Raw genomic sequence first — 22,393 nt, 5'->3', positions numbered from 1 at the left:
CCGTGCAATAGCGGAGATGACTTCCTCCACGTGAATATCCCTCTCCAGGTGGTCCGCCTGGGCGGGATCCAGGGCCGGGAGGGTTACGGAGTCCAAATAGGCCTCAGCCTCTCCCGGTGGGGAGGGCTCTGCAGCGTACAGCGCCTCGTAAAAGGCACGAAAGGAATCCGCCACCTCCGCGTCACCGGAAACCGGGACCCCATCCACTCCCACTAGCTCTTTTACTACGTTGCGTTGCTGCGCAGCCCTGAGCCGGTGGGCCAGGACCTTACCGCATCTATCTCCGCCGGTGTAAAAGGCATGCTTCAGGCGCAACGCCGCATACTCCGCCCGGTCCAGGTCCAACGCAGAGAGGAGTTTCCGCGCCGCCTTCAGCTGCCTCCAAACACGAGGAGCCCCCGTCCGGCGGTGAACCTGTTCAAGTTCCCTGACCTGCGCCGTTAGTTCCTCCCTCTTGCATTGGCGCTCCTTGTTCTCCGCCGAGGAAATGGAGATAAACTCCCCTCTGATGACCGTTTTCAAAGCCGCCCACTGCGTTGCCAGGGACGTGTCGGAGTTGTTATTGTGGGTCAGGTACTCCTGGATGACCTCCTCCACTCGCTTCACCACCGATTTCTTATGGAGAAGCGTGTCCCGAAGCCGCCACATCCCTCTGGAGGGGGGGGCCGCCGGCCAAGCAAAGACTCCGGAAACCGGCGCATGGTCGGACAGGGACAAGACCCCGATGTCTGCCGCCGTGGCGGCCGAGCGAAGCGGTCCGCTCACCAAGAGGTAATCCAACCGCGAATAAGTGTCGTGTGCGTGGGAGAAATATGAGTAGTCCCTATCGGTGGGGTGCATGGTGCGCCAGAGGTCATGCAGATCCATCTCTGCAATCTGGTCTTGTACCGCCCTAGAAAGCTCCCCCGTCTGCGGAAAGCGCTGGGCAGACCTATCCAGGGTGGAGTCGAAGACCATGTTCAGGTCTCCCCCCAAGATGATATGGCGATCGGGCGAGGCAGTAACGTCTACCAACACAGATTCCAGGAAACGATCCTGGTGGTCATTTGGGCTGTATACGGAACCACCTCCCAGACGCATGCGATACACTAGAAGCCTCCCCTTCTGCTCGGCATGTTTATACAACACCTCACCCCTGAAGGAGCTGGCTAGAAGAATGGCCACCCCTGCAGTCTTAGTCGCAGCCGAGGAAAAGAGTTGCGTGGGGAACTTGGCAGAGCGCAACCTATGGCAATCTTTAGAGAGTAAATGGGTTTCCTGCAGGAGGCAAATATCCGCCTGCGACCCCTCTAGCAGGGAAAGGATCGCCCTACGCTTCACAGGGTTATTCAGACCCTTAACGTTAAGGGTCACTACTTTCAGGGGCGGCATCGCTCCCAGGGAAGCAAAGCGCTATGCAGCAAGCGAGGGATCAGTGGAAGGGGCGCGCGGGGCAGGGGCGCAGGGAAGGCCAGAGTCGGCTTCGCATGTGTTCGGACAGTATCGGACGGGACCCCCCCCCAACACCAAACCAGTTCTTAAACCCCCCCAAAACCAACCCATGGCAACCAGCCAAAACCAAAAACAAGAAAAAACACCCCATTGTCTCAGTCTAGCCCAAGTGGGCGAGTCTGCAGAAAACAGTCAAGTGGACGTCCAGCCACACACCTCCAACCTCTCCCCCCCAACCCCCAGCCCCAACCCAGCATCGTAGAAGCTAAGAGTCTCTCCCCCCGGAGTAAAGTTAGGCCGTCTGGGCCACGCCATTAGATTCAGGCAAGTTCCTGGCCGCAGTCCTCAGGGCCTCCGCCATATCCGCCCTGATGGTAGGGGAGTCAGGGCGACTCACTGTCGCCGACGATTGGCGCCTCCTCGATCTCCGTCGGCCTCGCCGCTCGGGGCACCTCCATGCGGGTGTAGCCCCTTCTTCCTCTGTAGCTGTGAGTCCCAGCACCCCACAGACATCCTGTAAGGAGCGCAGCTGATGTAGCACCCCATTCCATCGAAAGATAAGACGGAAGGGGTGACCCCAGGAATAGGCCGTCTCATGCTCCCGTAGAAAGTCTGTAGCGATGCGGAAAGACCTGCGCTTCTGCAGTGTGATGGCGGACAGGTCTTGATAGAGCGCCACGGGTCGTTCTCGGAAGGACAGCGGCTGCTTCCTGCGGGCCTCCGTCATAATGCGCTCTTTTAGGGGGAAATCCGGCAGGAATGCCAGGATATCAGGCGGGGGCGCCGATGACTGGCGCTGGCGGCCCACCCTGTGTGCTCTGTCGATGCGGATCGGGAAGTCCGCTCCTTCTTCCAAGATGTCGCGGAACAGGTCCTGCAGATAGGCCACTAGGTCCGCACCCTCATCCGCGGACGGAACGCCTCGCACCCGGATGTTATTCCACCTGGACCTGTTCTCGAGGTCCTCCGAGTGGGCCTGGAGCTCGACACACTGCTCCCGTAGGCGGAGGACGTCCTGCTGGAGGTGGACTATCTCTTCGTCGCGACGCTGGGCCGCCGTTTCCACAGTGTCGACCCGCTCGCCCAGGCCTTCGATTTCTCTACGCACTTCACGGACCTCTCCGGCCACCTCGGTCTTGAGAGTCTGGAATTCCTCCTTGAGGGAGCTGAATAAGTCCTCCATGAAGGACCTCGTGACTCGTGGTTCGCCTCCGGTGGCATCCGTTGAGGCCCGGGAGGACCCCGGGGACGGCTGCGTCCTGTCGCGTAGTTGCTGGGCCCTGCCGAGCATTTCCGGCAAAGTGCGATCTCCCCGTGCCGCGCCTCGTCTCCCAGTCATCTTGGCCTCCGCGGTGGATGAGGCCTAGAGCCAGCCGCTGTGGACGTGCCCAGCTGCTCGTGGGCACCAGATGTGAAGTCCTCACCGAGGACAAGGGTAGTGCATCACAGGCGACAAAATGGCGGCCCGGGTCAGGGCGAGACGACCATCGGGCCAGTCAGGGCGGTCAGCAATGTTCAAAACGGAGGCTTTCAGCCGTGTGCTCAAAGGGAGGATAGCAGATGTGTAGGCACCAGGATGAACCAAGGCGCCCGTATGACAAGGGCGCGGGCGAGGGCCACCAGTTTCAGCTCCACAAAGACAAGATGGCGGGAGGGCGGAACCCAGGAGGGCAGCCTAGGCCAGCAAGTCTATGGGCGACCCTCAAACAGCAATGGGTCGGGAAAGTGCGAAACCAATGCCTCCCATTAACACCGGCTAGTACGCCCGGTCCGGGCACCGCTCAGGCTCCGCCGTCCTTCACTTCCAGGCTCGGGGTCCGCAAGGCGTCACACACCGACACCCATGGCAGGGGGGTGGATCGCCGTCGCAGGGCTGGGGTCTGTCGTCCAGCGATGGTTCTTGCCACAAGGGCGCCGGCCAAGAAGCCTCCACACTCCGCGGAGTCCGTCTAGTCCGCTCCCTCGGGATCTTCAGCTTTCAGCACTCGGCCCAGCCGAGGCGCGCGGACAGCGCCGCAGTATGCTCCGCCTCCAGGCCCTTCTCCTCGGGGCGACCCAGGCTCCACTCCTCGGAGCGATCGTTGAGCAAACTTTTCGGGGACTTCCCCCGGGGCAACAGAAGTCAAAGTGGTATCAAAATGTGCCCCCAGAACTCCGGCACAGTTCTCGCGCCCGCAGTGCAGCCGCGGGGGGAGAGAAGCGCAGGAATCGGGGCTCGAGCTGAGCTGGGCCGGAGGAGCTACGGGAGGAAGCGTCCGCTCACCCCGCCATCTTGGCCACGCCCCACTAATCGGTTTTTAATCTCTAATAATGCGCGGGTCACTGCAGCCCTTGCTACTAGCGCTAGGCACTAACTCCGGGCTCCTCGGAGTAACGTGCTGCCCAGCATCAAAGCGCCTCAACGCCTCACCACGGGTATAGTGCCAACATCGGCCCATACCCCAGCCCGCTTACAACAATTTCTCATAATAACAGACACCACACAATGTTTTGTTGGAGAAAGTTGTTGCAGCTTTATTTGCATTAACATTATGCCAACATGTTGGGTTATCTTACGGGCGATCCAGGGTCAGGCCGCCCCTCGCCACCTGCCCACCCGTTGAGCCATAAACCCCCTGTGGTGTTAACCGCGGGGTGTTGTCAAATTTGGGGGAAGGGCTAGCCCCTCCGCCTGGCGGACCTCCAGTCCACCCCTTACTCGCGCCCCTCCCCACTACGGGGGGCGGAGCGTTGCAGGCAACCCCCCGGTTGCTCGGGTCCACAACCGCCCGAAGGACTAACGGGGCGCCGTCGCTCCTCCAGGATCCAACCGAGGATCTCCCTGGGGATAATTGGCTCTCGCACCCTTCCTGTGCTCCTGTGGAGGGTACCCTTCTGTACCTTCCAGCGCTGGATCGCCCTGTAACTCCGCCTGCAACGCAAAGCAAAATAGTATTAGATAACTACCCCCCCCCCCCCCCCCCCCGCCCACCTGCTGCCCGAACGCCGGGTTTGCCAGGGGTAGTAGGCGCTGTATGAATCTATGAATGAACGCACCTGTTTCCGCCCGTGTGGCTCTCCGATACCACTGCTGCGTTAATATCCGTACTCCCCTTCCTGGCACTGTGGTACCCCATCACCCCTCAGTACCCGCCCCCCTCCCCCCCCCCCCCCCGGCGCCCACATTTCCACCATCACTGCCTGCCTTCATGCCTGTCTCGTGACCCTCCCTCCCCCCATCCTGTTGTTTTGACACCCATATTCCTGCCCAGGAGCCCCCCCCCCCCCCCATCCTTCTCGCAGGAATGCTACCCCCCCCCCCCCCCCCCCCCCCACCGGCACACCCCGGAAGGGCAGTTTTCCTGGTGAGCGCCTTGTGCCCTGGCCCGCCCGAGGGGGGGTCAGCCCTGCCATCTCCTTACAAGGAGAGCTGGACTCCTTTAAGGATGGGAGGGGGCGGGGAGGAGGGAGAGGGGAGCGGGAGGGGGGAGCAGACGGGGCGCCTGGACTGCTGTGAACTGTAGGGGGAAAGGCATGTTTTAAATAGCATGGCACAGCACGGAAGAGACAGGGGCAGCAGCATCGCGTCCAGGAGCCTGCGACCACCCGAGGCAGGACCACTAGGGTGCCCCGAGGGGAGGAGAGACCACCCCTGAGACAGCAGCATCAAAGACCCCCTGAGACACCAACATCAAAGACCCCCTGAGACACCAGCATCAAAGACCCCCTAAGACGGAGGAATCCGCGACTCTTGAAAAGAGGGTATCCGCGACCACCCGAAACAGGACCACTCGAGCGCCCTGAGGCAGGAGGCGAGACGACCCCTGAGGCGGAGATATCCACGACCCCCTGAGGCGGAGGTGTCCAGGATCCCCCGACGAGGAGGTATTCAGGGTCCCAGAGGCACTAGCATCAAAGACCCCCTGAGGCGAAGGTATCCGCGACCCCTGAGACACCAGAATCAAAGACCCCGAGACAGCAGCAGCATCCACAGCCCCCCGACGCCGCCAGAAAGGACCCCTCACGCCCTCTCTCCAAAACTGAACCACCGGAGCGCCCCGAGGCACGAGGAACCACGCCCCCTGAGGCGGAGATACCGTGACCCCTGAGGCAGGGGCGACCCCTGAGGACGGAGCAGCCACCTCGCGGAGGCGCAGCCTGTAAGTAGAGGCGGATTCTGTAGACTAGACGGGTTTTGTACAGGAGCAGTGCCTCAGCCTACAGGTTTGGGATGTGTACAGAAGCAGTGCCTCAGCCTATAGGTCTGGGGTGTGTACAGGAGCAGTGCCTCAGCCTACAGGTCTGGGGTGTGTACAGGAGCAGTGCCTCAGCCTGTAGGTCTAGGGTGTGTACAGGAGCAGTGCCACAGCCTATAGGTCTGGGGTACGTACAGGGGCAGTGCGGGCAGCCTATAGGTCTGGGGTACGTACAGGGGCAGTGCGGGCAGCCTATAGGTCTGGGGTGTGTACTTGAGCAGTGCCTCAGCCTATAGGTCTGGGGTACATACAGGGGCAGTGCTGGCAGCCTATAGGTCTGGGGTACGTACAGGGGCAGTGCTGGCAGCCTATAGGTCTGGGGTACGTACAGGGGCAGTGCGGGCAGCCTATAGGTCTGGGGTGTGTACAGGAGCAGTGCCTCGGCCTATAGGTCTGGGGTGTGTACTTGAGCAGTGCCTCAGCCTATAGGTCTGGGGTGTGTACAGGAGCAGTGCCTCAGCCTATAGGTCTGGGGTGTGTACTGGAGCAGTGCTAGCAGCCTATAGGTCTGGGTGTGTACAGGAACAGTGCCTCAGCCTATAGATCTGGGTGTGTACAGGAGCAGTGCCTCAGCCTATAGGTCTGGGGTGTGTACAGGAGCAGTGCCTCAGCCTATAGGTCTGGGGTGTGTACAGGAGCAGTGCCTCAGCCTATAGGTCTGGGGTGTGTACTTGAGCAGTGCCTCAGCCTATAGGTCTGGGGTGTGTACGGGAGCAGTGCCACAGCCTGTAGGTCTGGGGTGTGTACAGGAGCAGTGCCTCAGCCTATAGGTCTGGGTGTGTACAGGAGCAGTGCCTCAGCCTATAGGTCTGGGGTGTGTACTTGAGCCGTGCCTCAGCCTATAGGTCTCGGGTGTGTACGGGAGCAGTGCCTCAGCCTGTAGGTCTGGGGTGTTTACTTGAGCAGTGCCTCAGCCTGTAGGTCTGGGGTGTGTACTTGAGCAGTGCTGGCAGCCTATAGGTCTGGGGTGTGTACAGGAGCAGTGCGGGCAGCCTATAGGTCTGGGGTGTGTACTTGAGCAGTCCTGGCAGCCTATAGGTATGGGGTGTGTACTTGAGCAGTGCTGGCAGCCTATAGGTCTGGGTTATGTCCAGGAGCAGTGCGGGCAGCCTATAGTGCTGGGAGTGTACAGGAGCAGTGCCAACTGTCTACATGTCTATGGTGTGTACTGGAGTAGTGCCGACAGTCTACATGTCTATGGTGTATACAGGAGAAGTGCCTCAGCCTATAGGTCTGGGGTGTGTACTGGAGCAGTGCTACAGCCTATAGGTCTGGGGTGTGTATAGGACAGCAAAGCCGGGAGCTACAGGGAAGAACGGTGCTCACAGGGTTCAGTGCTATAGGATTGTCAGAGCAGAGAGGCACAGGAACAGAGCCTGTACAACAGGAGACACTGAGCCACACTTCAGGGGCGCAACACTGTACAGGAGACACAAAGTACTGGCAACACAGGAAAGAGCATGCAGCACACACAGGAGAGACACTGCAGCACACACAGGAGAGACACTGCAGCACACACAGGAGAGACACTGCAGGACACACAGAAGAGACACTGCAGCACACACAGGAGAGACACTGCAGGACACACAGAAGAGACACTGCAGCACACACAGGAGAGACACTGCAACACACACAGGAGAGACACTGCAGCACACACAGGAAAGACACTGCAGCACACACAGGAGAGACACTGCAGCACACACAGGAGAGACACTGCAGCACACACAGAAGAGACACTGCAGCACACACAGGAGAGACACGGCAGCACACACAGGAGAGACACTGCAGCACACACAGAAGAGACACTGCAGCACAAATATGAGAGACACTGCAGCACACACAGGAAAGACACTGCAGCACACACAGAAGAGACACTGCAGCACAAATATGAGAGACACTGCAGCACAAACATGAGATACACGGCAGCACACACAGGAGAGACACTGCAGCACACACAGGAGAGACACTGCAGCACAAACATGAGATACACGGCAGCACACACAGGAGAGACACTGCAGCACACACAGGAGAGACACTGCAGCACACACAGGAGAGACACTGCAGCACACACAGAAGAGACACTGCAGCACACACAGAAGAGAGCACACACAGAAGAGACACTGCAGCACACACAGAAGAGACACTGCAGCACACACAGGAGAGACACTGCAGCACACACAGGAGAGACACTGCAGCACACACAGGAGAGACACTGCAGCACACACAGGAGAGACACTGCAGCACACACAGGAGAGACACTGCAGCACAAACATGAGATACACGGCAGCACACACAGGAGAGACACTGCAGCACAAACATGAGAGACACTGCAGCACACACAGGAAAGACACTGCAGCACACACAGGAGAGACACTGCAGCACACACAGGAGAGACACTGCAGCACACACAGGAGAGACACTGCAGCACACACAGAAGAGACACTGCAGCACACACAGAAGAGACACTGCAGCACACACAGGAGAGACACTGCAGCACACACAGGAGAGACACTGCAGCACACACAGGAGAGACACTGCAGCACAAACATGAGATACACGGCAGCACACACAGGAGAGACACTGCAGCACACACAGGAGAGACACTGCAGCACACACAGGAGAGACACTGCAGCACACACAGGAGAGACACTGCAGCACACACAGGAGAGACACTGCAGCACACACAGGAGAGACACTGCAGCACAAACATGAGATACACGGCAGCACACACAGGAGAGACACTGCAGCACAAACATGAGAAACACTGCAGCACACACAGGAGAGACACTGCAGCACACACAGGAGAGACACTGCAGCACACACAGGAGAGACACTGCAGCACACACAGGAGAGACACTGCAGCACACACAGGAGAGACACTGCAGCACACACAGGAGAGACACTGCAGCACAAACATGAGATACACGGCAGCACACACAGGAGAGACACTGCAGCACAAACATGAGAGACACTGCAGCACACACAGGAAAGACACAAAAACGTGTAATAGGGTAGAGTGAACAACGCTCACAAGGGAGACAGCAGCACACAACCTGTGAGTGTCAGGCACACTGCAGCACACACAGGAGAGACACTGCAGCACACACAGGAGAGACACTGCAGCACACACAGAAGAGACACTGCAGCACACACAGAAGAGACACTGCAGCACACACAGGAGAGACACTGCAGCACACACAGGAGAGACACTGCAGCACACACAGGAGAGACACTGCAGCACACACAGGAGAGACACTGCAGCACACACAGGAGAGACACTGCAGCACAAACATGAGATACACGGCAGCACACACAGGAGAGACACTGCAGCACAAACATGAGAGACACTGCAGCACACACAGGAAAGACACTGCAGCACACACAGGAGAGACACTGCAGCACACACAGGAGAGACACTGCAGCACACACAGAAGAGACACTGCAGCACACACAGGAGAGACACGGCAGCACACACAGGAGAGACACTGCAGCACACACAGAAGAGACACTGCAGCACAAATATGAGAGACACTGCAGCACACACAGGAAAGACACTGCAGCACACACAGAAGAGACACTGCAGCACAAATATGAGAGACACTGCAGCACAAACATGAGATACACGGCAGCACACACAGGAGAGACACTGCAGCACACACAGGAGAGACACTGCAGCACAAACATGAGATACACGGCAGCACACACAGGAGAGACACTGCAGCACACACAGGAGAGACACTGCAGCACACACAGGAGAGACACTGCAGCACACACAGGAGAGACACTGCAGCACACACAGAAGAGACACTGCAGCACACACAGAAGAGAGCACACACAGAAGAGACACTGCAGCACACACAGAAGAGACACTGCAGCACACACAGGAGAGACACTGCAGCACACACAGGAGAGACACTGCAGCACACACAGGAGAGACACTGCAGCACACACAGGAGAGACACTGCAGCACACACAGGAGAGACACTGCAGCACAAACATGAGATACACGGCAGCACACACAGGAGAGACACTGCAGCACAAACATGAGAGACACTGCAGCACACACAGGAAAGACACTGCAGCACACACAGGAGAGACACTGCAGCACACACAGGAGAGACACTGCAGCACACACAGGAGAGACACTGCAGCACACACAGAAGAGACACTGCAGCACACACAGAAGAGACACTGCAGCACACACAGGAGAGACACTGCAGCACACACAGGAGAGACACTGCAGCACACACAGGAGAGACACTGCAGCACAAACATGAGATACACGGCAGCACACACAGGAGAGACACTGCAGCACACACAGGAGAGACACTGCAGCACACACAGGAGAGACACTGCAGCACACACAGGAGAGACACTGCAGCACACACAGGAGAGACACTGCAGCACACACAGGAGAGACACTGCAGCACAAACATGAGATACACGGCAGCACACACAGGAGAGACACTGCAGCACAAACATGAGAAACACTGCAGCACACACAGGAGAGACACTGCAGCACACACAGGAGAGACACTGCAGCACACACAGGAGAGACACTGCAGCACACACAGGAGAGACACTGCAGCACACACAGGAGAGACACTGCAGCACACACAGGAGAGACACTGCAGCACAAACATGAGATACACGGCAGCACACACAGGAGAGACACTGCAGCACAAACATGAGAGACACTGCAGCACACACAGGAAAGACACAAAAACGTGTAATAGGGTAGAGTGAACAACGCTCACAAGGGAGACAGCAGCACACAACCTGTGAGTGTCAGGCACACTGCAGCACACACAGGAGAGACACTGCAGCACACACAGGAGAGACACTGCAGCACACACAGAAGAGACACTGCAGCACACACAGAAGAGACACTGCAGCACACACAGGAGAGACACTGCAGCACACACAGGAGAGACACTGCAGCACACACAGGAGAGACACTGCAGCACACACAGGAGAGACACTGCAGCACACACAGGAGAGACACTGCAGCACAAACATGAGATACACGGCAGCACACACAGGAGAGACACTGCAGCACAAACATGAGAGACACTGCAGCACACACAGGAAAGACACTGCAGCACACACAGGAGAGACACTGCAGCACACACAGGAGAGACACTGCAGCACACACAGGAGAGACACTGCAGCACAAACATGAGATACACGGCAGCACACACAGGAGAGACACTGCAGCACACACAGAAGAGACACTGCAGCACACACAGAAGAGACACTGCAGCACACACAGGAGAGACACTGCAGCACACACAGGAGAGACACTGCAGCACACACAGAAGAGACACTGCAGCACACACAGGAGAGACACTGCAGCACACACAGGAGAGACACTGCAGCACACACAGGAGAGACACTGCAGCACACACAGGAGAGACACTGCAGCACACACAGAAGAGACACTGCAGCACACACAGGAGAGACACTGCAGCACACACAGGAGAGACACTGCAGCACACACAGAAGAGACACTGCAGCACACACAGGAGAGACACTGCAGCACACACAGGAGAGACACTGCAGCACACACAGGAGAGACACTGCAGCACAAACATGAGATACACGGCAGCACACACAGGAGAGACACTGCAGCACACACAGGAGAGACACTGCAGCACACACAGGAGAGACACTGCAGCACACACAGGAGAGACACTGCAGCACACACAGGAGAGACACTGCAGCACAAACATGAGATACACGGCAGCACACACAGGAGAGACACTGCAGCACAAACATGAGAGACACTGCAGCACACACAGGAGAGACACTGCAGCACACACAGGAGAGACACTGCAGCACACACAGGAGAGACACTGCAGCACACACAGGAGAGACACTGCAGCACACACAGGAGAGACACTGCAGCACAAACATGAGATACACGGCAGCACACACAGGAGAGACACTGCAGCACAAACATGAGAGACACTGCAGCACACACAGGAGAGACACTGCAGCACACACAGGAGAGACACTGCAGCACACACAGGAGAGACACTGCAGCACACACAGGAGAGACACTGCAGCACACACAGGAGAGACACTGCAGCACACACAGGAGAGACACTGCAGCACAAACATGAGATACACGGCAGCACACACAGGAGAGACACTGCAGCACAAACATGAGAGACACTGCAGCACACACAGGAGAGACACTGCAGCACAAACATGAGAGACACTGCAGCACACACAGGAAAGACACTGCAGCACACACAGGAGAGACACTGCAGCACACACAGGAGAGACACTGCAGCACACACAGGAGAGACACTGCAGCACACACAGGAGACACTGCAGCACACACAGGAGAGACACTGTAGCACACACAGGAGAGACACTGCAGCACACACAGGAGAGACACTGCAGCACACACAGGAGACACTGCAGCACACACAGAAGAGACACTGCAGCACAAACAGGAGAGACACTGCAGCACACACAGACGAGACACTGCAGCACACACAGGAGAGACACTGCAGCACACACAGGAGAGACACTGAACCAGCCACACAGGAGAGACACTGCAGCACAAACATGAGAGACACTGCAGCACACACAGGAAAGACACAAAAACGTGTAATAGGGTAGAGTGAACAACGCTCACAAGGGAGACAGCAGCACACAACCTGTGAGTGTCAGGCACACTGCAGCACACACAGGAGAGACACTGCAGCACACACAGGAGAGACACTGCAGCACACACAGAAGAGACACTGCAGCACACACAGGAGAGACACTGCAGCACACACAGAAGAGACACTGCAGCACACACAGGAGAGACACTGCAGCACACACAGGAGAGACACTGCAGCACACACAGGAGAGACACGGCAGCACACACAGGAGAGACACTGCAGCACACACAGGAGAGACACTGCAGCACACTCAGGAGAGACACTGCAGCACACACAGAAGAGACACTGCAGCACACACAGAAGAGACACTGCAGCACACACAGGAGAGACACTGCAGCACACACAGGAGAGACACTGCAGCACAAATATGAGAGACACTGCAGCACAAATATGAGACACTGCAGCACACACAGAAGAGACACTGCAGCACACACAGGAGAGACACTGCAGCACACACAGGAGAGACACGGCAGCACACACAGGAGAGACACTGCAGCACACACAGGAGAGACACTGCAGCACACTCAGGAGAGACACTGCAGCACACACAGAAGAGACACTGCAGCACACACAGAAGAGACACTGCAGCACACACAGGAGAGACACTGCAGCACACACAGGAAAGACACTGCAGCACACACAGAAGAGACACTGCAGCACACACAGAAGAGACACTGCAGCACACACAGGAGAGACACTGCAGCACACACAGGAGAGACACTGCAGCACAAATATGAGAGACACTGCAGCACAAATATGAGAGACACTGCAGCACACACAGAAGAGACACTGCAGCACACACAGGAGAGACACTGCAGCACACACAGGAGAGACACTGCAGCACACACAGAAGAGACACTGCAGCACACACAGAAGAGACACTGCAGCACACACAGGAGAGACACTGCAGCACACACAGGAGAGACACTGCAGCACACACAGGAGAGACACTGCAGCACACACAGGAGAGACACGGCAGCACACACAGGAGAGACACTGCAGCACACACAGGAGAGACACTGCAGCACAAATATGAGAGACACTGCAGCACAAATATGAGAGACACTGCAGCACACACAGAAGAGACACTGCAGCACACACAGGAGAGACACTGCAGCACACACAGGAGAGACACGGCAGCACACACAGGAGAGACACTGCAGCACACACAGGAGAGACACTGCAGCACACTCAGGAGAGACACTGCAGCACACACAGAAGAGACACTGCAGCACACACAGAAGAGACACTGCAGCACACACAGGAGAGACACTGCAGCACACACAGGAGAGACACTGCAGCACACACAGGAAAGACACTGCAGCACACACAGAAGAGACACTGCAGCACACACAGAAGAGACACTGCAGCACACACAGGAGAGACACTGCAGCACACACAGGAGAGACACTGCAGCACAAATATGAGAGACACTGCAGCACAAATATGAGAGACACTGCAGCACACACAGAAGAGACACTGCAGCACACACAGGAGAGACACTGCAGCACACACAGGAGAGACACTGCAGCACACACAGGAGAGACACTGCAGCACACACAGGAGAGACACTGCAGCACACACAGGAGAGACACTGCAGCACAAATATGAGAGACACTGCAGCACACACAGAAGAGACACTGCAGCACACACAGGAGAGACACTGCAGCACACACAGGAGAGACACGGCAGCACACACAGGAGAGACACTGCAGCACACACAGGAGAGACACTGAACCAGCCACACAGGAGAGACACTGCAGCACACACAGGAGAGACACTGCAGCACAAACATGAGAGACACTGCAGCACACACAGGAGACACTGCAGCACACACAGGAGAGACACTGCAGCACACACAGGAGAGACACGGCAGCACACTCAGGAGAGACACTGCAGCACACACAGAAGAGACACTGCAGCACACACAGGAGAGACACGGCAGCACACACAGGAGAGACACTGCAGCACACACAGGAGAGACACTGCAGCACACACAGGAGAGACACTGCAGCACACACAGGAGAGACACTGCAGCACACTCAGGAGAGACACTGCAGCACACACAGAAGAGACACTGCAGCACACACAGGAGAGACACGGCAGCACACACAGGAGAGACACTGCAGCACACACAGGAGAGACACTGCAGCACACTCAGGAGAGACACTGCAGCACACACAGAAGAGACACTGCAGCACACACAGAAGAGACACTGCAGCACACACAGAAGAGACACTGCAGCACACACAGGAGAGACACTGCAGCACACACAGGAGAGACACTGCAGCACAAATATGAGAGACACTGCAGCACAAATATGAGAGACACTGCAGCACACACAGGAGAGACACTGCAGCACACACAGGAGAGACACTGCAGCACAAACATGAGAGACACTGCAGCACAAATATGAGAGACACTGCAGCACACACAGGAGAGACACGGCAGCACACACAGGAGAGACACTGCAGCACACACAGGAGAGACACTGCAGCACACTCAGGAGAGACACTGCAGCACACACAGGAGAGACACTGCAGCACACACAGGAGAGACACTGCAGCACAAATATGAGAGACACTGCAGCACACACAGAAGAGACACTGCAGCACACACAGGAGAGACACTGCAGCACACACAGGAGAGACACGGCAGCACACACAGGAGAGACACTGCAGCACACACAGGAGAGACACTGAACCAGCCACACAGGAGAGACACTGCAGCACACACAGGAGAGACACTGCAGCACAAACATGAGAGACACTGCAGCACACACAGGAGACACTGCAGCACACACAGGAGAGACACTGCAGCACACACAGGAGAGACACGGCAGCACACTCAGGAGAGACACTGCAGCACACACAGAAGAGACACTGCAGCACACACAGGAGAGACACGGCAGCACGGCAGCACACACAGGAGTGACACTGCAGCACACACAGGAGAGACACTGCAGCACACACAGGAGAGACACTGCAGCACACACAGGAGAGACACTGCAGCACACTCAGGAGAGACACTGCAGCACACACAGAAGAGACACTGCAGCACACACAGGAGAGACACGGCAGCACACACAGGAGAGACACTGCAGCACACACAGGAGAGACACTGCAGCACACTCAGGAGAGACACTGCAGCACACACAGAAGAGACACTGCAGCACACACAGAAGAGACACTGCAGCACACACAGAAGAGACACTGCAGCACACACAGGAGAGACACTGCAGCACACACAGGAGAGACACTGCAGCACAAATATGAGAGACACTGCAGCACAAATATGAGAGACACTGCAGCACACACAGGAGAGACACTGCAGCACACACAGGAGAGACACTGCAGCACACACAGGAGAGACACTGCAGCACACACTGGAAAGACACCGCAACATGTTACATGATAGAGTGAGCAACGAGCACAAGAGAGACAAAACAGCACAACAGGAAAGACGCGGGAACTGGCTGTAAAGGAAGCAGCGACACGTGTCACCAAAGACAACGTTGTGTGTAGGAAAGACACAGCCACGCTGACCAAAGGGGGCCACAGCGGCACCTCCCACGAGACACGCGGGGTCATGAGGACAACGACGTGTGCAAGAGAGGTGGACAGACACAGGGACACAGAGACACTGAAGGTATAACACATCCAGGGGCGCAGGCATGTTACAGCAGATGGACAGGGGCGCAGGCATGTTACAGCAGATGGACAGGGGCGCAGGCATGTTACAGCAGGGGCACGGGGCGCAGGCATGTTACAACATACACAAGTTGCAGCACCAGGGGAGGTGAGGGGCGTGTAATCTCGGGGGTGATGGGGGGGGGGGGTGACTAACAGTAAGTACCGATTGAGTGAAGAGTTTTCTTCGAGGGGATGCACACTGCAGGGTTGCTGCACGTGTCTGTGTCTCTCATTGTGTCCATGTATGCGTATGTCCGTCGGTGCACCCGTGTGTCTGCATCCCTGTGCGCGTGTCTCCCTCTGTGTGTCTGGGTGTGTCCGCGCACGTGTCTCTCTGTCTGCCTGCATGTCTGTGTGTCTGAGCGTGCGTTTGTGTCTGTATCTATCCGTCTACGTGAACGAGTGCGTGTGTCTACATGAGCAGCATGACAATGACGTCATGTGGTGCGTGCGTGTGCGGGGGAGTAGGGTTGCGGTGGCGCTGCGGCCATGCGTGCGAGGCCAGCTCTAGCCCACGTATGACGGCCTTATACTGCCCAACCAGCGGGCAGGGGGCGGGGGGGCAGGAGACCCGCTGTACACTAGGAGTGATAGGTCTTTACTGCCCAACCAGCGGGCAGGGGCCGGGGGGTGCAGGAGACCCGCTGCACCCTAGGAGTGATGGGTCTTTACTGCCCAACCAGCGGGCAGGGAGCCCGGGGGGGGCAGGAGACCCGCTGCACCCTAGGAGTGATGGGTCTTTACTGCCCAACCAGCGGGCAGGGAGCCCGGAGGGGCAGGAGACCCGCTGCACCCTAGGAGTGATGGGTCTTTACTGCCCAACCAGCGGGCAGGGAGCCCGGAGGGGCAGGAGACCCGCTGCACCCTAGGAGTGATGGGTCTTTACTGCCCAACCAGCGGGCAGGGAGCCCGGAGGGGCAGGAGACCCGCTGCACCCTAGGAGTGATGGGCCTTATACTGCCCAACCAGCGGGCAGGGAGCCCGGAGGGGCAGGAGACCCGCTGCACCCTAGGAGTGATGGGTCTTTACTGCCCAACCAGCGGGCAGGGAGCCCGGAGGGGCAGGAGACCCGCTGCACCCTAGGAGTGATGGGTCTTTACTGCCCAACCAGCGGGCAGGGAGCCCGGAGGGGCAGGAGACCCGCTGCACCCTAGGAGTGATGGGCCTTATACTGCCCAACCAGCGGGCAGGGAGCCCGGGGGTGCAGGACACCTGCTGCACCCTAGGAGTGATGGGTCTTTACTGCCCAACCAACGGGCAGGGAGCCCGGAGGAGCAGGAGACCCGCTGCACCCTAGAAGTGATGGGCCTTATACTGCCCAACCAGCGGGCAGGGAGCCCGGGGGTGCAGGACACCCGCTGCACCCTAGGAGTGATGGGTCTTTACTGCCCAACCAGCGGGCAGGGAGCCCGGAGGGGCAGGAGACCCGCTGCACCCTAGGAGTGATGGGTCTTTACTGCCCAACCAGCGGGCAGGGAGCCCGGAGGGGCAGGAGACCCGCTGCACCCTAGGAGTGATGGGTCTTTACTGCCCAACCAGCGGGCAGGGAGCCCGGAGGGGCAGGAGACCCGCTGCACCCTGGGAGTGATGGGTCTTTAATGCCCGACCAGCGGGCAGGGGGCCCCAGGGTGCAGGAGACCTTCCCGCTGCACCCTAGGAGTGATGGGTCTTTACTGCCTGACCAGCAGGCAGGGAGCCCGGGGGGGGGGGCAGGAGACCCGCTGCACCCTGGGAGTGATGGGTCTTTACTGCCTGACCAGCAGGCAGGGAGCCCGGGGGGCGGGGGGGGCAGGAGACCCGCTGCACCCTAGGAGTGCTGGGTCTTTACTGCCCATCCAGCGGGCAGGGTGCCCGGGGGGGGAGCAGGAGAGCCGCTGCACCGTAGGAGTGATTGTTCTTTACTGCCCAACCAGTGGGCAGGGGGCCCAGGGGTGAAGGAGACCCTCCTGCTGCACTAGGAGTGATGGGTCTTTATGCCCAACCAGCGACAGGGGCCGGGGGGTGCAGGAGACCCGCTGCACCCTAGGAGTGATGGGTCTTTACTGCCCAACCAGCGGGCAGGGAGCCCGGAGGGGCAGGAGACCCGCTGCACCCTAGGAGTGATGGGTCTTTACTGCCCAACCAGCAGGCAGGAGCCCAGGGGTGCAGGAGACCTTTCCGCTGCATTCTAGGAGTGATTGGTCTTTACTGCCCAAAAAGCGGGCAGGGACCCGGGAGCGCAGGAGACCTTCCCGCTGCACCCTAGGAGTGATGGGTCTTTACTGTCAAACCAGCGGGCAGGGAGCCTGGGGGTGCAGGTGACCCGCTGCACCCTAGGAGTGATGGGTCTTTACTGCTCAACCAGCAGGCAGGAGCCCGGGGGTGCAGGAGACCCGCTGCACCCTAGGAGTGATGGGTCTTTACTGCCCAACCAGCGGGCAGGGAGCCCGTTGGGGGCAGGAGACCCGCTGCACCCTAGGAGTGCTGGGTCTTTCCTGCCCAACCAGCGGGCAGGGAGCCCGTTGGGGGCAGGAGACCCGCTGCACCCTAGGAGTGATGGGTCTTTACTGCCCAACCAGCGGGCAGTGTGCCCGGGGGCAGGAGACCCGCTGCACCCTAGGAGTGATGGGTCTTTACTGCCCAACCAGCGGGCAGGGAGCCCGTTGGGGGCAGGAGACCCGCTGCACCCTAGGAGTGATGGGTCTTTACTGCCCAACCAGCGGGCAGTGTGCCCGGGGGGCAGGAGACCCGCTGCACCCTAGGAGTGATGGGTCTATACTGCCCAAACCATCGGGCAGGGAGCCTGGGGGTGCAGGTGACCCGCTGCACCCTAGGTGTGATCGGTCTTTACTGCTCAACCCGTGGGCAGGGAGCCCGGGGGGGCAGAGACCCGCTGCAACCTAGGAGTGATGGGTCTTTACTGCCCAACCAGCGGGCAGGGGCCGGGGGGTGCAGGAGACCAGCATCACCCTAGGAGTGATGGGTCTTTACTGCCCAACCTGCGGGCAGGGAGCCCGTTGGGGGCAGGAGACCCGCTGCAGCCTAGGAGTGATGGGTCTTTACTGCCCAACCAGCAGGCAGGGGCCCGAGGGTGCAGGAGACCTTTCCGTTGCACCCTAGGAGTGATGGGTCTTTACTGCTCAACCCGTGGGCAGGGAGCCCGGGGGGGCAGGAGACCCGCTGCACCCTAGGAGTGATGGTTCTTTACTGCCCAACCAGTGGGAAGGGGGCCCAGGGGTGAAGGAGACCCGTTGCACCCTAGGAGTGATGGGTCTTTAATGCCTGACCAGCGGGCAGGTGGCCCCAGGGTGCAGGAGACCCGCTGCACCCTAGGAGTGCTGGGTCTTTACTGCCCATCCAGCGGGCAGGGAGCCCAGGGGGGGCAGGAGACCCGCTGCACCGTAGGAGTGATTGTTCTTTACTGCCCAACCAGTGGGCAGGGGGCCCAGGGGTGAAGGAGACCCGCTGCACCCTAGGAGTGATGGGTCTTTACTGCCCAACCAGCGGGCAGGGGCTGGGGGGTGCAGGAGACCCGCTGCACCCTAGGAGTGATGGGTCTTTACTGCCCAACCTGCGGGCAGGGAGCCCGTTGGGGGCAGGAGACCCGCTGCAGCCTAGGAGTGATGGGTCTTTACTGCCCAACCAGCGGGCAGTGTGCCCTGGGGGGCAGGAGACCCGCTGCACCCTAGGAGTGATGGGTCTTTACTGCCCGACCAGCGGGCAGGGGGGCGGGGGTGCAGGAGACCCGTTGCACCCTAGGAGTGATGGGTCTTTACTGCCCAACCAGCAGGCAGGGAGCCGGGGCCATGAGACCCGCTGCACCCTAGGAGTGACGGGTCTTTACTGCCAAAACAGTGGGCAGGGAGCCCGGGGGGCAGGAGACCCTCCCACTGCACCCTAGGAATGATGGGTCTTTACTGCCCAACCAGAGGGCAGGGAGCCCAGGGGGAAGGAGACCCTCCTGCTGCTCTAGGAGTGATGGGTCTTTACTGCTCAACCAGCGGGCAGGGGGCCCGGGGGGGGGAGAGACCCGTTGCTCCCTAGGAGTGATGGGTCTTTACTGCCCAACCAGCAAGCAGGGAGCCCAGGGGTGCAGGAGACTCGCTGCACCCTAGGAGTGATGGGTCTTTACTGCCCAAGCAGCGGGCAGGGAGCCAGGGGGGGCAGGAGACTCGCTGCATCCTAGGAGTGATGGGTCTTTACTGCCCAACCAGCGGGCAGGGAGGGGGGGGCGGGAGACACCCTTCCGCTGCACCCTAGGAGTGATGAGTCTTTACTGCCCAACCAGCGGGCAGGGGCCGGGGGGTGCAGGAGACCTACTGCACCCTAGGAGTGATGGGTCTTTACTGCCCAACCAGCAGGCAGGGGCCCGGGGGTGCAGGAGACCTTTCCGCTGCACCCTAGGAGTGATTGGTCTTTACTGCCCAAACAGCGGGCATGGGCCCAGTAGCGCAGGAGACCTTCCCGCTGCACCCTAGGAGTGATGGGTCTTTACTGTCAAACCAGCGGGCAGGGAGCCTGGGGGTGCAGGTGACCCGCTGCACCCTAGGTGTGATGGGTCTTTACTGCTCAACCCGTGGGCAGGGAGCCCGGGGGGGCAGGAGACCCGCTGCAACCTAGGAGTGATGGGTCTTTACTGCCCAACCTGTGGGCAGGGAGCCCGTTGGGGGCAGGAGACCCGCTGCAGCCTAGGAGTGATGGGTCTTTACTGCCCAACCAGCGGGCAGTGTGCCCGGGGGGCAGGAGACCCGCTGCACCCTAGGAGTGATGGGTCTTTACTGCCCGACCAGCGGGCAGGGGGGCGGGGTGCAGGAGACCCGCGGCACCCTAGGAGTGATGGGTCTTTACTGCCCAACCAGCGGGCAGGGAGCCTGGTGGGGCGGGAGACCCGCTGCACCCTAGGAGTGATGGGTCTTTACTGCCCAACCAGCGGGCAGTGTGCCCGGGGGGCAGGAGACCCGCTGCACCCTAAGAGTGATGGGTCTTTACTGCCCAACCAGCGGGCAGGGAGCCCAGGGGTGCAGGGGACCTGCTGCACCATAGGAGTGATGGGTCTTTACTGCCCAACCAGCGGGCAGGGAGCCTGGGGGCAGGAGACCCGCTGCACCCTAGGAGTGATGGTTCTTTACTGCCCAACCAGCGGGCAGGGAGCCCGGGGGGCAGGAGACCCGCTGCACCCTAGGAGTGACGGGTCTTTACTGCCCAAGCAGTGGGCAGGGAGCCCGGGGGGGGGGGGGAGCAGGAGACCCGCTGCACCCTAGGAATGATGGGTCTTTACTGCCCAACCAGAGGGCAGGGAGCCCGGGGGGGGGGGAGAGACCCGTTGCTCCCTAGGAGTGATGGGTCTTTACTGCCCAACCAGGGAGCAGGGAGCCCGGGGGTGCAGGACACCCGCTGCAGCCTAGGAGTGATGGGTCTTTACTGCCCAACCAGCGGGCAGGGGCCGGGGGCTGCAGGAGACCCACTGCACCCTAGGAGTGATGGGTCTTTACTGCCCAAACAGCGGGCAGGGAGCCCGGAGGGGCAGGAGACTTGCTGCACCCTAGGAGTGATGGGTCTTTACTGCCCAACCAGCGGGCAGGGGCCGGGGGGTGCAGGAGACCCGCTGCACCCTAGGAGTGATGGGTCTTTACTGCCCAACCAGCGGGCAGGGAGCCCGGAGGGGCAGGAGACTTGCTCCACCCTAGGAGTGATGGGTCTTTACTGCCCAACCAGCGGGCAGGGAGCCCGGGGGGACATGAGACCCGCTGCACCCTAGGAGTGACGGGTCTTTACTGCCAAACCAGCGGGCAGGGAGCCAGGGGGGGCAGGACACCCCCCCCCCCCCCCCCCCCCCGCTGCACCCTAGGAGTGACGGGTCTTTACTACCAAACCAGCGGGCAGGGAGCCAGGGGGGGGCAGGACACCCTCCCGCGGCACCCTAGGAGTGATGGGTCTTTACTGCCCACCCAGTGGAGGGGGAGCTCCATTTCCTGCTCGTGATGCCCGCCCCACGCCACGGCGTGTGCGTGTCTGTGTGCGTCTTGCGTTGAAGCTGATTTGTGAGGCTTCTTCTTGGCAGCGCAGCCCCCCCCCCCTCCCCTCCCCGGGCGCCGTGTGAAGGTCGCACCTATGCACACACCGCGTGCTTTTGTGCGTGGGGTGTGTACATTCGTGCGTCAATGACTGCGCGTCAGTGCGGGGCACACGTCTGCATCCGCCGGTGCCCATGTGCCCTGCGGACCTGCCTGTGTGTTATTGTGCGTGCCCCCCTGCTGCGATGCTCGTGGTGCGGTGCTGTGCGTGTGCGTGGCTGCGGAAGCAGGGTGCGTGTGTTTATAGCTGTGAGGGATTGTCAATGTTTGTGAAGCTGATGCGCACAGTGTGCGTCTTTAAT

General features: G+C 59.4%; 1 protein-coding gene across 1 annotated transcript in view; it reads left to right on the top strand.

Annotated features, from left to right (window-relative positions):
- The first annotated feature begins 4,893 nt into the window (after positions 1-4,893).
- Positions 4,894-22,393, top strand: part of PNCK (pregnancy up-regulated nonubiquitous CaM kinase) — a 156,760-nt gene continuing 139,260 nt past the window's right edge. The window contains exon 1 of the mRNA XM_086940215.1: positions 4,894-5,570. The gene's annotated coding sequence lies outside the window, so the exon portion shown is untranslated. The remainder of the gene's footprint in view (positions 5,571-22,393) is intronic.

Source organism: Lissotriton vulgaris, chromosome 10 (genome assembly GCF_964263255.1).
Source record: "Lissotriton vulgaris chromosome 10, aLisVul1.2, whole genome shotgun sequence".
In the NCBI taxonomy this organism is placed as follows: domain Eukaryota; kingdom Metazoa; phylum Chordata; class Amphibia; order Caudata; family Salamandridae; genus Lissotriton; species Lissotriton vulgaris.
This window is presented reverse-complemented; position numbering and strand designations above follow the sequence as displayed.